The sequence below is a fragment of the Myotis nattereri genome (assembly GCF_964212035.1).
Source record: "Myotis nattereri genome assembly, chromosome: Y".
Classification (NCBI taxonomy): Eukaryota; Metazoa; Chordata; class Mammalia; order Chiroptera; family Vespertilionidae; genus Myotis; species Myotis nattereri.
In genome coordinates this window covers 37,444,084-37,456,552 of record NC_138094.1, presented here as the reverse complement: position 1 = coordinate 37,456,552, position 12,469 = coordinate 37,444,084, and positions in this window count along the sequence as shown.

The following is a 12,469-nucleotide window of genomic DNA, read 5'->3' as shown; positions in this document are numbered from 1 at the left end:
AACTGGGACATTCCTTGATAATCTGTTTTGCTGTCTGTCGAGAGATTGAGAATTGTTTGGACAACATTTTAGCAGGCTGATGTAAAAGCTGATGACACGCTGAAGCCTCTTTTAATAAAGCAACCAATTGATCAGCATGTGCATTTCCCTTAGTTAATGGGCCAGGTAATACACTGTGAACCCTGATGTGAGTGATATAAAAAGGGTATTTTCTCTGCTGCACAATCTGCTGAACCTGCTTAAATAGTAAGAATAAACTTTGGTCACTAAGCCATTTCAGCTGGGCAGTTTCAATTCTACTTACTAGGCCTGAAGCATAAGAGGAATCAGAAATTACGTTATAAGGCTGTTGGAAATCTTGCAATGCAGCCTTAATAGCTTCTAATTCAATTCTTTGCACAGAAGTATGACTGGTCAGTATGACTTGGTCAGAATTTATAGTATGATAGGCAGCTTTCCCATTTGATGACCCATCAGTAAAAACAGTTAAAGCTCCAGAAATTGGTTCCTGCCTAGTATTTTTTGGTATAATGATGGAGGTCTTATTTAAAAATTGTAAAAGTTTATGTTTTAATAGGTGACAACTAAGTTCCCCTGAATATCCACTTAACCCAATTTGCCAATTTACGCCAGTTTGAAACAACATTTCTAATTGCTTTCCAGTGAGGGGAAGATAGATGCATTTAGGTTCTTCTCCTCTAAGCTGCCTGCAATGCTTCCTAAGCTGATATATTAATTGAGCCATCAGTTCTATATAAGTAATAGCAGTTTTAGAGGACTGATGGCCTAGGTGGACCCATTCAATAATAGCGGGAGAGTCTTTATTTTGGAAGATGACTCCAGTGGGACTATTTGCAGTATGGTTAATCTGTCCCAATAAAGGCAATTCAGGCTGTACCCATGCTACTTGAGCTGAGGATATTGCCTGTTCAATTCTTAGCAACTCCTTTCTGGCATCATCTGTTAGTGTTCTAGGTGAGGAAAGGTCAGAGTCACCCCTAAGTATATCAAATAAATTTGTCATTTCTCCCGTAGAGATTTTTAGATAGGGTCTTAGCCAGTTAATGTCCCCTAATACTTTCTGAAAATCATTTAAAGTTTTAAGACAATCTATTCGTAGTTCCACCTTTTGTGGCCTAATGCATTGGTTTCAATTATGGTTCCCAGATATTTTAAAGGTGTTTGTTTTTGTACCTTTTCCGGAGCAATTTTTAAGCCCCATTTAGGGAGCTCCTTCTCTAACTGGAAAAAAATTTCTCAAGTCTGCTCTTCCCGTGGACTTGCTAAGAGCAAGTCATCCATGTAATGGATAAGTTAACATCGGGGATATCTGTCCCTTAAACTTTGAACAGCTTGAGCCACATATTTTTGGCACAAGGTAGGGCTATTGGCCATTCCTTGAGGCAAAACTTTCCACTGATATCTTCTCATGGGTTCTATATTATTAATAGATGGCACTGAAAAGGCAAATCTTTCTTTATCTTGAGGTGCCAAGGGAATGGTGAAAAAACAATCCTTAAGATCTACTACTATGAGAGACCAATTTAAATGGATTTGTGAAGGGTCTGGGAGTCCAGGTTGCAAAGCTCCCAAGTATGCATAGTAGCATTAATTGCTCTGAGATCATGTATCAATCGCCATTTCCCTGCCACCTTCTTAGGAATAATAAATATAGGCGTATTCCAAGGGCTATTGGAAGGCTCTTTATGACAAGCTTCTATTTGTTCCTGTATCAATCCATGAATATGACCTAATTTCTCCTTGGTTAATGGCCACTGATCCACCCATAGAGGTTTATCATCTTTCCATTGTATAGGATCAGCATGGGGGCGAGGAGACTGAGCAGTGACCACTCCTAAAAAGGTTGATATCCTCGCCTTCCTGGGTTTTTTACACCTTGATCACTCTGATGTCCCATCTGAGTTACAAGCTGCTGACCTTTGCCAGTAATAATACAAGCTTGTAAACCTTCTAAGACATCCCAGCCCCATAAATTGATTGTAATTCCAGAGACAATGTAGGGCTGAAACCATCCTGTCTGTCCTTCCTCATCTTGCCATTTTAAGACTGCAGCACTACGTTGTGTGTTATCAGGAACTCCCACCCCTCTAATTGAGTCCATAGCTTCTACCATGGACCAACTAGGAGGCCAGAATTCTTTGCTGATAATGCTGACATCTGCCCCAGTGTCTACTAAGCCTTTAAACATTTTTCCTTCTATTCTCAAATTAATCATAGGACGAGTTTTGCTAATTTCCTGTATCCAATAGATGTCTGAGCTTTCAAGTCCTTGCATTCCTCTTTTCCTATTTATAGCCTTGCCTTGTTGAGCATAAGTTACAAGTAGTATTTGAGTAATTCTTTGTCCTGGAGTAATTTGCATAATATGATTGCATTCCAATATAACTTTAATCTCTCCCTCATAATTTGAATCTATGACTCCAGGCAAAACAGTTAATCCTTCCAGAGTGTTTCCACTTCTCCCTTAAATTAATCCTAAAGTTCCTGATGGCACAGGTCCCCAGATTCCTGTAGGAACAGCTTGTTGAGCCATATCAGGGGTCAAAGTGACCGCTATAGTACTGTTAAGATCTAGGCTTGCACTTCCTGGAGTGGCCCAAATCAGAGATTCCACTGTGGGCTTTGCAGGGCAGATCTCTCTTTTATTGATGGTGCTGGGGGTTGTGCCTTTGGCCGTTTCCCTGCGGTTGGTCATACCCTGTGTCTTGATTTAACGGCTGCCCATTTTTGTGGAATCTCGATTTACAATGGCCGGCCCAATGGTAGCCCTTCTGGCATCTTGGTCACAGAGAGGTTGGATCTGTTTTGACCAGCTCAGGAGGCGAGATGTTAGCGCCTTTCCCTGTAGCGCCTGCTTGTGTCCTTCTTGGTTGTCTATATTCTTTTCTAAAATGTCCTATGTTTCCACAGTTATGACACCTTTTATTTACAGTAACAGCTGCAGTGAGCAAATTCACTTGAAAAGTGCCTGACCCCACATTCTGACATGCTCGAATCATTTCTGTAATGGTACTACCTTTTCTCAGAGGCATCAGGCATTTCTTACAATCATCATTGGCATTTTCATAACCTAATTGTTGAATTAAAATGTCTCCTGCTGCCTCATGCTGAATCTGTCGTCTCACTGCTCGAGTGAGACGAGCCACAAAATCAGAAAATGATTCTAAGGGGCCCTGTAAACATTTACTAAAAGCTCCCTCAGAGTCCCCTTTTGCTGGTAAAGTCCACCACGCTTTCCTTCCACAAGCTCTAATTTGCTCATATGCCAGTTGCACATAATCTAACTGGGTTTCCACATCGTTGTATTGTCCCAGTCCTGCTAGCATTTCATAAGTTATTTGAGCATTCAGCCCGCGGTTTATTTGGGCTTGCTCCTGGCATCTCTCCAAGAATTCTCCTTTCCATAGTAAATAATGTCCTCCATCCAGAGTTGCACATGCTAGAGAATACCAAGCATGAGGGATTAGGAAAGCTTCAGAAATACTATGCATAATTTCTCCTGTAAAAGGGGCTGTTGGACCATTTTGGACTACACTTTCACGTAAGGCCTTTATCATTTTAAAGTCAATTTTTACATGCTGTCTGATTACCTGATTCGGTAGCTGTGGATCAGGTACCTCTATGATAGGGAACGCAAGCCTTTCTTCCGAAGGTATTTCCTTCTCTGATGGCTTTTTGCACAGGTGATTCAAATGACAGCGAATTAAGCATATCAGAATTAGGACGTGCATGCGGAGGTGGAGAGGACCGTGAAGGCCATTCCTCTTAAGTGTCTCCCCATCTCCTCACTAGGAGGAGTGGAGGGAACCAGTTGAGGTGACTCCTCCTCAGCCTCTGTAAAAGGCTTTAGCAAATGCGATATTATGTTCTCCATTGAAAATTTTTTTGAGATGAGGTTTTTCTTGCTGCTAAGATTTTTTCAAGTTCTAACTAACTTTTTTGGCAACGTTTTAAGATCTAATGTACCTTCTTCAAGAAAAGCAAAGGTTATGTTCTATAATAACATGCAAAAACTGTAAAAGATTACCTTCTAAAATTTTAACACTTTAAACATGCAAATCAAAAGCACATAATACAGCTTCTTACTTTTTTAAAAGCCAAATATACCTTTTTAAAGCCGAATCTACTTTCTTAAAGCCAAATCCTGCCCCGTTTGTTAGCCTGGTTAAGAAAACGTTCCCAGTTTACTTACAGACCCAGGCTACTGTAGTTGTTCCTGGGCATTGCGTGCGGTAGAATCCCCCTTACCTTTTTTCGGTGAGTTTTCCACACCTTTTTGGTGAAAACTTCCTTTTCTTGCTCCAGCGAGGCCTGCACTTCCAGATTATCTGTCGGGCTCCAGATGTTGAGTGTGTTTCCTTCCACGTCCCACGTGGAGTAGGGTTCGGTATCTGAAAGAGGAGCTGCACAACAAATGAGAGAAAAAGACATGAGATAATTTTGCAATATTGGAGGTCCAGGCGGGAAAGTCCAACTCAAGGAGAGGGACTCCCACCCATGCTCAGGCTGCTCCAATCTTTTATTGATCTGGAGTAGCCCTTAGGGTAAGGAAGTTTCAATGACACAGGGATCAGCAGACAATTTCCAGGAATAGAGAAAGTATTTAATTAACTCATCAATAGATTTTCAAGTGTAGGCAGAGTATCTGATTAGCTCATCAATAGATTTCTGGGAGTATCTGATTAACAATAATCAACAAGGATCTACATAAGTATCTAAGGAATTAAGGGAACTAAGGTGGGGATGCTTCAACTATTATTACCTAAATTAACTGAGTGGTTCCTAGATTAACTGGGTGGTGCACAGCCCTGACCTTTGCTAGGACTTTCAATGGCTACTAGCTTTTGGGGGGGTCTCTGTCTAAACTCAGCTAGTGAAGATAATGAATGGACTCTGGCAAGCACCTGCAGGTTATTCCTGGAAAGGGGAAACACTGCTCACCTGGGAGCAAGGTGAGGCAAGAAAGCAAGAGGGGAAATGCCCAGCTTCTTGCGCCTCTGCCCAGGGGAAACCTGACTCGCAGCTCCCATCTGGGAACAGGCAGTGTCTCAGAAGAACAAGGGAGATGGATCTTGCCTCTGTGTGTGGGGGGAAGTGTAGTGACCGCTGGGACTGCCTGGGAAAGGGGAGATCGGAAAGGACCCTGGGTGGTGAATTGCCCCCACAGCTCTACTTACAGAAAAAACACGCATTCCCCGAGGACAAGGACACTCAGTGACCTGGCCAGGGCTTGAGCATGTGCTGGGCGCTGTGCTGTGCTTCCCAGCCCATTCCCATGGACAGATGCAGATCCTCTCCTTGAGCAACCCGGATACCCAAGCTTTGTACTCAGTGGACATCAATTCTCATGTTAATGGGAATAATCATTTCTGTGGCTCTTTCCAGGGAGAGGGACCAGGATTTCTGTGAATGGCTCAGGGACATCACCATAGGGCATACCGGGGTGCCACACATGTGTGTTACCAAGGTAGCACACCAGGTTAGAAATGCTTAAGGTAGAGGAAAAATGACAGAGAGAGAATTGAAGGCAAAGGGAAGAGAGGACTGCTCAGGCACAAGAAGGAGGTGGAAGAGCAGATGGAAAGGGGAAAATAAGGTAGAAGGGGAAAATCAGATATTATATGGAGAAGCAGATGGGAAGGAGAGAGGAAGGTTGGAGGTGGAGAAGCAGGTGGGAGGAGGAAGAGCAGATGGTTGGGAAAGAGGAGATGGAAGGTGGAAGTACAGGGGGTTATGAAAGAGCATGTGGGAAGTAGAGGAGAAAGTGGGAGATGGAGAAGCAGGTGGGAGTAGGAAGAGCAGGTGGGAGGTGGAGGAGCATGTGAGGACTGGAGAAGCAGGTGGGAGGATGAAGTGCCCTGGCCTGTGGCAGCCACCCATTTGTTTTCTCTTTTCTGGTCTGTGTGTCTGCCTTCTTTCTCGTGTTATTATTACTAGAGGCCCAGTGCATGAAATTTGTGCACTTGGGGGGTGGGAAGTTGTCACTCAGTCTGGCCTGTGCCCTCTCGCAGTCTGAGAGCCCTACTTTGAGGGATGTCTGGCTGATGGCTTAGGCCTACTACCCATGCTGCCGTGGTGGTGGGTGAGGGCTTCTGGCTGAGCAGCTAAGGCTCCTGCACTGAGTATCTTCCCTCTGGTGGTCAGTGTGGGTCATAGTTACCAGTCATTCTACCATTTAGTCAATTTGCATATTAGCCTTTTATTATATAGGATTGCCCTATATAATAAAACACCCTATATAATAAAAGAATAGTATGCAAATTGTCCCCTCAACTGGGAGTTCAACGTGGAGTTTGACCAGGGGGCAGGGACAGTTGGGGGAAGGGAGGGAGACCCCCTGCCAGGGTCAGAATGGAGGGAGTTCCAGGCTGGCAGACGGCAGCCACTAGGGACCCTACCAGTGCACTGGGCCTCTAGTTTTATATATATATATATTCTTATTGATTTCAGAGAGGAAGGGAGGTAGGGAAGGTGGAGAGAGAGAGAGAGAGAGAGAGAGAGAGAGAGAGAGAGAGAGAGGAACAGAGAGAGAGAAATATCAATGATGAGAATCATTGATCGGCTGCCTCCTGCAAGCCCTACACTAGGATTGAGCCTACAACCCAGGCACATACCCTTGACTAGAATCAAACCTGGAACCCTTAAGTCCCCAGGCCAATGCTTTACCCACTGAGTCAAACCATCTAGTGTTCTTGTATTATTTTTGAGGCTCTTCCATGTTGTAGTACATGTTCTCATTTCTTGCTGCACTTCTGTGGAAACTGTGGGTAATCAGGCAAGTTTGGGATCAGGGGTGTGGAATCGAAGTTGGAGAATATTCTGGGCTTGGAAACCAGACCCAGCTGCCCTTCTCAGATTAAAGTTAAAATGGAAAAAAGTATTTTTATTGATTTCAGAGAGGAAGGGGGAGGGAGAGAGAAACATCAATGATGAGAGAGAATCATGGATCAGCTGCCTGAGGATGGAGCCCAAAACTCGGGCATGTACCTTGACAAGAATCAAACCTCAACCTCATAGTATTTAGGTTGATGCTCACCCACAGAGCCACACCAGCTGGGTGTGAAATTCTTAACACTAACCAGAAAATAAGCCCTCACTTCCTGGCCCCCACCCCCCCAAACCAAAGCGCTGTTGTTGGAGGTGGTCCCCCACTTTTCAGCCCCCAATTGCCCCCAAACCAAAGTGTTGCTGTTGGAGGTGGTCCCCCAATTCCCAGCCCCCCAGCTCCCCAAACCAAAGTGCTGTTGTTGGAAGTGTTTCCCCACTTCTCAGCCCCCAATTGCCTACAAACCAAAGCACTGCTTTTGGAGTTGACCCCCCACTTCTCAGCACCCCCCATTGACCCCAAGTCAAAGCAATGCTTTTGTAGGTCGTTCCCCACTTCCCAGCTCCCCATTGTTCCCAAACTAAAATGCTGCTGTTGAAGTTGATCCCCTATTTCCCAGCCCCCAACTGCCCCCAAACCAAAGCGCTGCTTTTGGAGGTGGTACCCCACTTCCCAGCCCTCCTATTGACCCCAAGCCAAAGAACTGCTTTTGGAGGTGGTCCCCCACTTCCCAGCTCCTCATTGTTCCCAAACTAAAGTGCTGCTGTTAAAGGTGGTCCCCTACTTCCCAGCTCCCAACTCTCCCCAAACCGAAGTGCTTCTGTTGGAGGTGGTCCCCCACTTCCCAGTCCCCCATCCCCCAATTAAAGTGCTGCCATTGGATGTGTTCCCCCATTTTCCAAACCCCCAAACCAAAGTGCTGAAGTTGAAGGTGGTCCCGACTTCCCAGTCCCCCACCCCTCCAAAACCAAAGTGCTACTGTTGGAGGTGGTCTCCCCTTCCAGGTTCCCCATCAACCCAAACCAAAGCTGCCATTGGAGGTGGATCTGAAGCTGAGGGGCATGGGAGTCGTCAGGGTCCTAATTAGTAACACGCTCATGCAGACAGACAGACAGACACACACACACACACACAGAGGCACACCCAGGTTGAGTTAAGACTCAGCGGCCCTGCCGCACAGCAGAAAGGACCCCAGGGTGGAGGCTGAACTGTAGCTCCTTGGGGCACCAGGTGGAAAGGGATGCTGCAGGGACAGGCATGTCACCTGTGCTCCCACAAAGGGGTGTGCATGGCCGGATGCAAGGGAGGCGTTGGCAGGTCCTCAGCCTGGCCAAATGGAACAGCAAGGGCTGCTCCTATTAGGGAAACTAATTCTTTGCAGCCTCTCTCATGGAGGGCTCACACAGCTTGCAAAACCAACACCATTGATGAACATGAAAAACAAAACAGTGATGCTTCTGAGCCTAATGTTTGTCCTGTTGGCAAAAGCCATAGGTTTAAGTAGGACAGATGTGCCTACAATTTAATAAGATGGTGATCCAAGGAGGTAAATTAAAATCATGCCCCAAAGTGAGCTCTGTGGCAAGCCCAGGATCCCAGGAGGATTGCAGATCATAGTTAATGTAAAATTCCTCACTGCAAAGACTGGTAGGCATTATGTTAGTTTCAGGCAGTTTTGTGATGAATTGAATATCAGTAAAAAATTTTAACAAGGATGGGGTCAAGGATAGGTAACCAGGCATAACTCCAAATTTCCCACTCCCTGACATCTGCGCATCAAGGTCCTGATTAGAGCCTTGTAACTGTAAATCAAGGACGTTTGTGATTTCTGTGTATAAAACCTTGTGGAACACAAAGCTCGGGACTGTTACAGGAGAAAGCCTGTGGTAGTCACTGGCCAGTTCAATAAATCCTCGCTTGCTTTTTAAAACCTAATTGGAGTCAGTGGTCTTATTCTCGCTAATGTTGGTCCTCCAACATTTGGAGGCCACAGCGAGATACCTGGCAGGGATAAGAGGGACCCCTATTTAGGGCAGGAGGCTCTCACCTGGCGGCAGAGGTGAGAGGGACCCCCTATCTAGGGCAGGAGGCTCCTCCCCATCCATCACTGGGCAAGCGGTGAGGACTTACTGAAAAAATCCTGCAGGAGGTAAGGAGGTGAGTGGGGTGAGATCTCACATGGAGTCAAGGGGAGGGCTGGATGCAGCACTACCTCCTGACTCCAGCTGGTGGCCACAATGGTGGCCACGGCACAGTACTTGTCTGTCTGGTGTTTGTTGTCTAGTGTTTGTTGTCTAGTGTTTGTTGTCTAGTGTTTGTTGTCTGGTGTTTGTTGTCAAAATGGGACAGTCATCATCTGCTTCTGTGTGCTCCCTGCTGCAATGTTTTCTTAAGAATTTTCAGGACTTCAAGAAGAGAGCCCGAGGCTATGGATATGATGTTAATGCTTTTGATTTACAGCAATTCTGTGAACAGGTGTGGCCCACTTTCCAGGTGGGGTGGCCAGATACAGGGTCTTTTGATCTGACCACTGCCTACTGGGTCCATCATGTCATATACAGCTGCCCAGGGCATCCTGATCAAATTCCTTATATTCAGGATTGGGTTGACATATTGTCCAAGAAACCCCAGTGGATGAGGACATGCCTCCCGAGGGGAAAATCGGGACAGAGACAGACAATTCTTTTGGCCTGGCCCTAGAAGGGAAAGGCTCCCCCGGTCCTTCAGTGAGAGCAGGAAGAACCCATTAGCCAGCCGCCCCCTATGCTCCCTTGGCACCGGATCTGGGTGAGCCGCGACCTCAGGCCCAGGCCATGCCACCAGCTCTTGACCTGGAGCCCCTACCTCCCCCGACGCCAATCGTCTTCCCTCTGGATCCACAGACCGGAGTGGCTTTGTCGTCCTCTAACCCCTTCAGTCCATCTCATACTACACAGGGAACAGAATATGGAGCTTCCAGGGGTGTTGGGCCGGCGGCCTCAGCACACCTCCTGCCCTTGAGGCAGGCTGGGCCACTGGACCTGGGCCCAGACAGCCAGCCTTTCATTATTTATGTCCCTTTCTCAACTAGTGATTTGTATAATTGGAAGAATCAAATCCCTGTATTTCTCAGAACCCTCAGGGTCTGATCTCTCTGCTGGAGTCAGACTTTTGGACCCACTAACCCATGTGGGATGACTGCCAGCAGTTACTGCAGACCCTCTTCACCTCAGAGAGAGAGAAGGAGGGTGAAGGCGGAGGGAAGGAAATTGGTTCTCGGGCCAGACGGGCAGCTCTCTGGGGATGCAAGGCGGATCGAGGTGCTATTCCCCAGCTCCAGACCAGATTGGGGAGTGAATGATCAAAGAAGGTGGGGGAACCTCAAAAGTAGAGGGTGCCTAGATGCAGGGAGGGCAGATGCCCAACTGGGCAAAGAAGAAAACCCATCAGGTTTTGGTCTCTATTGAGAGACAATTGATAGTTGGCAGCATGTATACTGTCTTTGCAGGCCTGTGTGACCATGCCCATGTCAGGGGTGGCACAAACCTCAACTGTAGGAAATTGGGGAAGGCCTATTTTGAACAGAAGGAAGTAGTGAGGTGGTGAGTAATAGCCCTCTGTTACAGGAATTACAGACCCTGTGAGGTCCAGTGATATGTAAGATCCCGTAAGGAAATAAAGCTCCCTTAGTCCATTCTGAGAGAACAAGTAAGGGGAACCCTACTACAGGGACAGCTGTAACTATCTATTTGAATATAGACACACTGTAAATTTCTTCTTTCCATTTAAAGACAGTTACTCTGAAGAGTCCATGAAAAGGGACTGACAAGGAAAATCAGAAAATCTTAGAGCAGGTCAGTATATTTTTCTCCTTATATAATTCCTCCGAAATTTGGCAATGCTTAATAAATCATGGCAATATATTTCTTTGCGTATATTCAATAAGAGTGGTTTCTAATAGTGGTTTTATTAACCAAAAACTTTGACTGGAGTATCATGTTTTAAAAAGACCTGTCTGGACTCTGAAGACTTGAAGCCAATAAGAGTGCCACAGGAAAAGCCTGGTATCCTGCTTGGGAACCCTGAAGATGGCTGGTGCTGGAGCGTCAGGCCCATGCCCTACCATCACTGGCAGTTGGTCAGAGTAGAAGGGGAGCAATAAGGACGTCTCTGAATCCCTGCTGAACCCCCATGCTCTCTGGGCCGCGATGAGTAGGAGGGCTACTGAGATGGGCCTTAAAGCCTAGGGCGTGGGTCCAGGTGGAGTGGCTACAGGTGAGGGATTCACCTAACTCAGCAGATACTGCAGGCAGGCCTGATGGCAGCTGGATGGCTTGGCTTCCTGTCCCTATGGGGCACATTAAGATTCAATCATGAAATTCTGGCAAAGGTAATCAGTTACCATTCTTGTTGTGCTTATGCAAACATCAGGCCAAATTGAATACAATAGATAAATTGGTCTTAATTTGGTTTTCTGATAAACACAGAGGTAATTTTGAGGAGAAAAACTCTATTTCAATAGAGGTTATTAAAACTGAAATGTTTTCTTTCCATCAGGTCACAAGCCCACCTCCTTCTGTGCCCAGGCCTCATCGTCCCTCTGACAGACAGCAAGGATCTCTTGACTCTGAGAGAAAACTCTGTCCCTCCTCAGCACAAAGCAGTTACAGAAAAGAAATCCAATACCCATTTTCCCTGAAAGAATTCAGAGCCAGGATCCTTGAGGTAATATTAGGCAGTTAGACACGAGCAGAGGAAGGATGATGGGCCAACTAGTGCAACCAGATATAACTATTTCCACCTCTAGGTATGTGAAACAAGGGGCATAGCCAAAGAGGTACTCACCTAAGGTATGAGCCCCTAGAAAAGGTTGGTAGACTATTTGTCCAAAAGACTTAACCCCTTTGCATTTGAGTATTTAGGTGACTTACTTGCCTCTGGGCTGCAGCAGCCCACCAGCCGAGTGACGCCCAGCCTGAGTAGAAGGTGACTTCTGACCAGACACACCCGCTTCAGATCATCCTCAAGAAGACAACAGACCTGGCCAATCAACTTGCTCTTATCAAGCAGCGAAGGAAGCCTCCAAAATACCAGTGGGCCTGTACAGGTCTTAGTGGCCCTCCCAGACTGCCAGCTGCCAGACACCCCAACCTACACCATGAAGGAAAAAGAGCAAGCAAAAGGACTAGGGGCCCAGGTAATAAGGGGAGGATGGATGAAACTCCCGGACCACCGTCTGTTCCTCCCAGAAAGTCTGGACAGAATCATCATAGAGCTGACCCATAGGGACACCCATCTCAGAGGCACCAAGCTGGCTGAGCTTCTTCGCAAGGATTGCTACGTTCCAGGACTACAGAGTATTTCCAAGGATGTGACTTGGTGATGCCGGACATGTGCCCAAGTGAACTCAGAGACCCCCTATTATGTAGGGATCAGAGCTTGGGCTCCATTTGGGGCAAGTGCGCCCCACGTCTGCAATGTGTCCACGAATGCAGAAACCCCGGGACTATGTGCATGGAGAAATGGGAGGAGGGGATTAACTTTAGGAAATATTACTACAGCTGGGCTGTGTGTCACATCTGACAATTACTCCCTCCCCAATTCCCCCTATGCAGAAAATTGTAACCAGACACTCTAACTTCT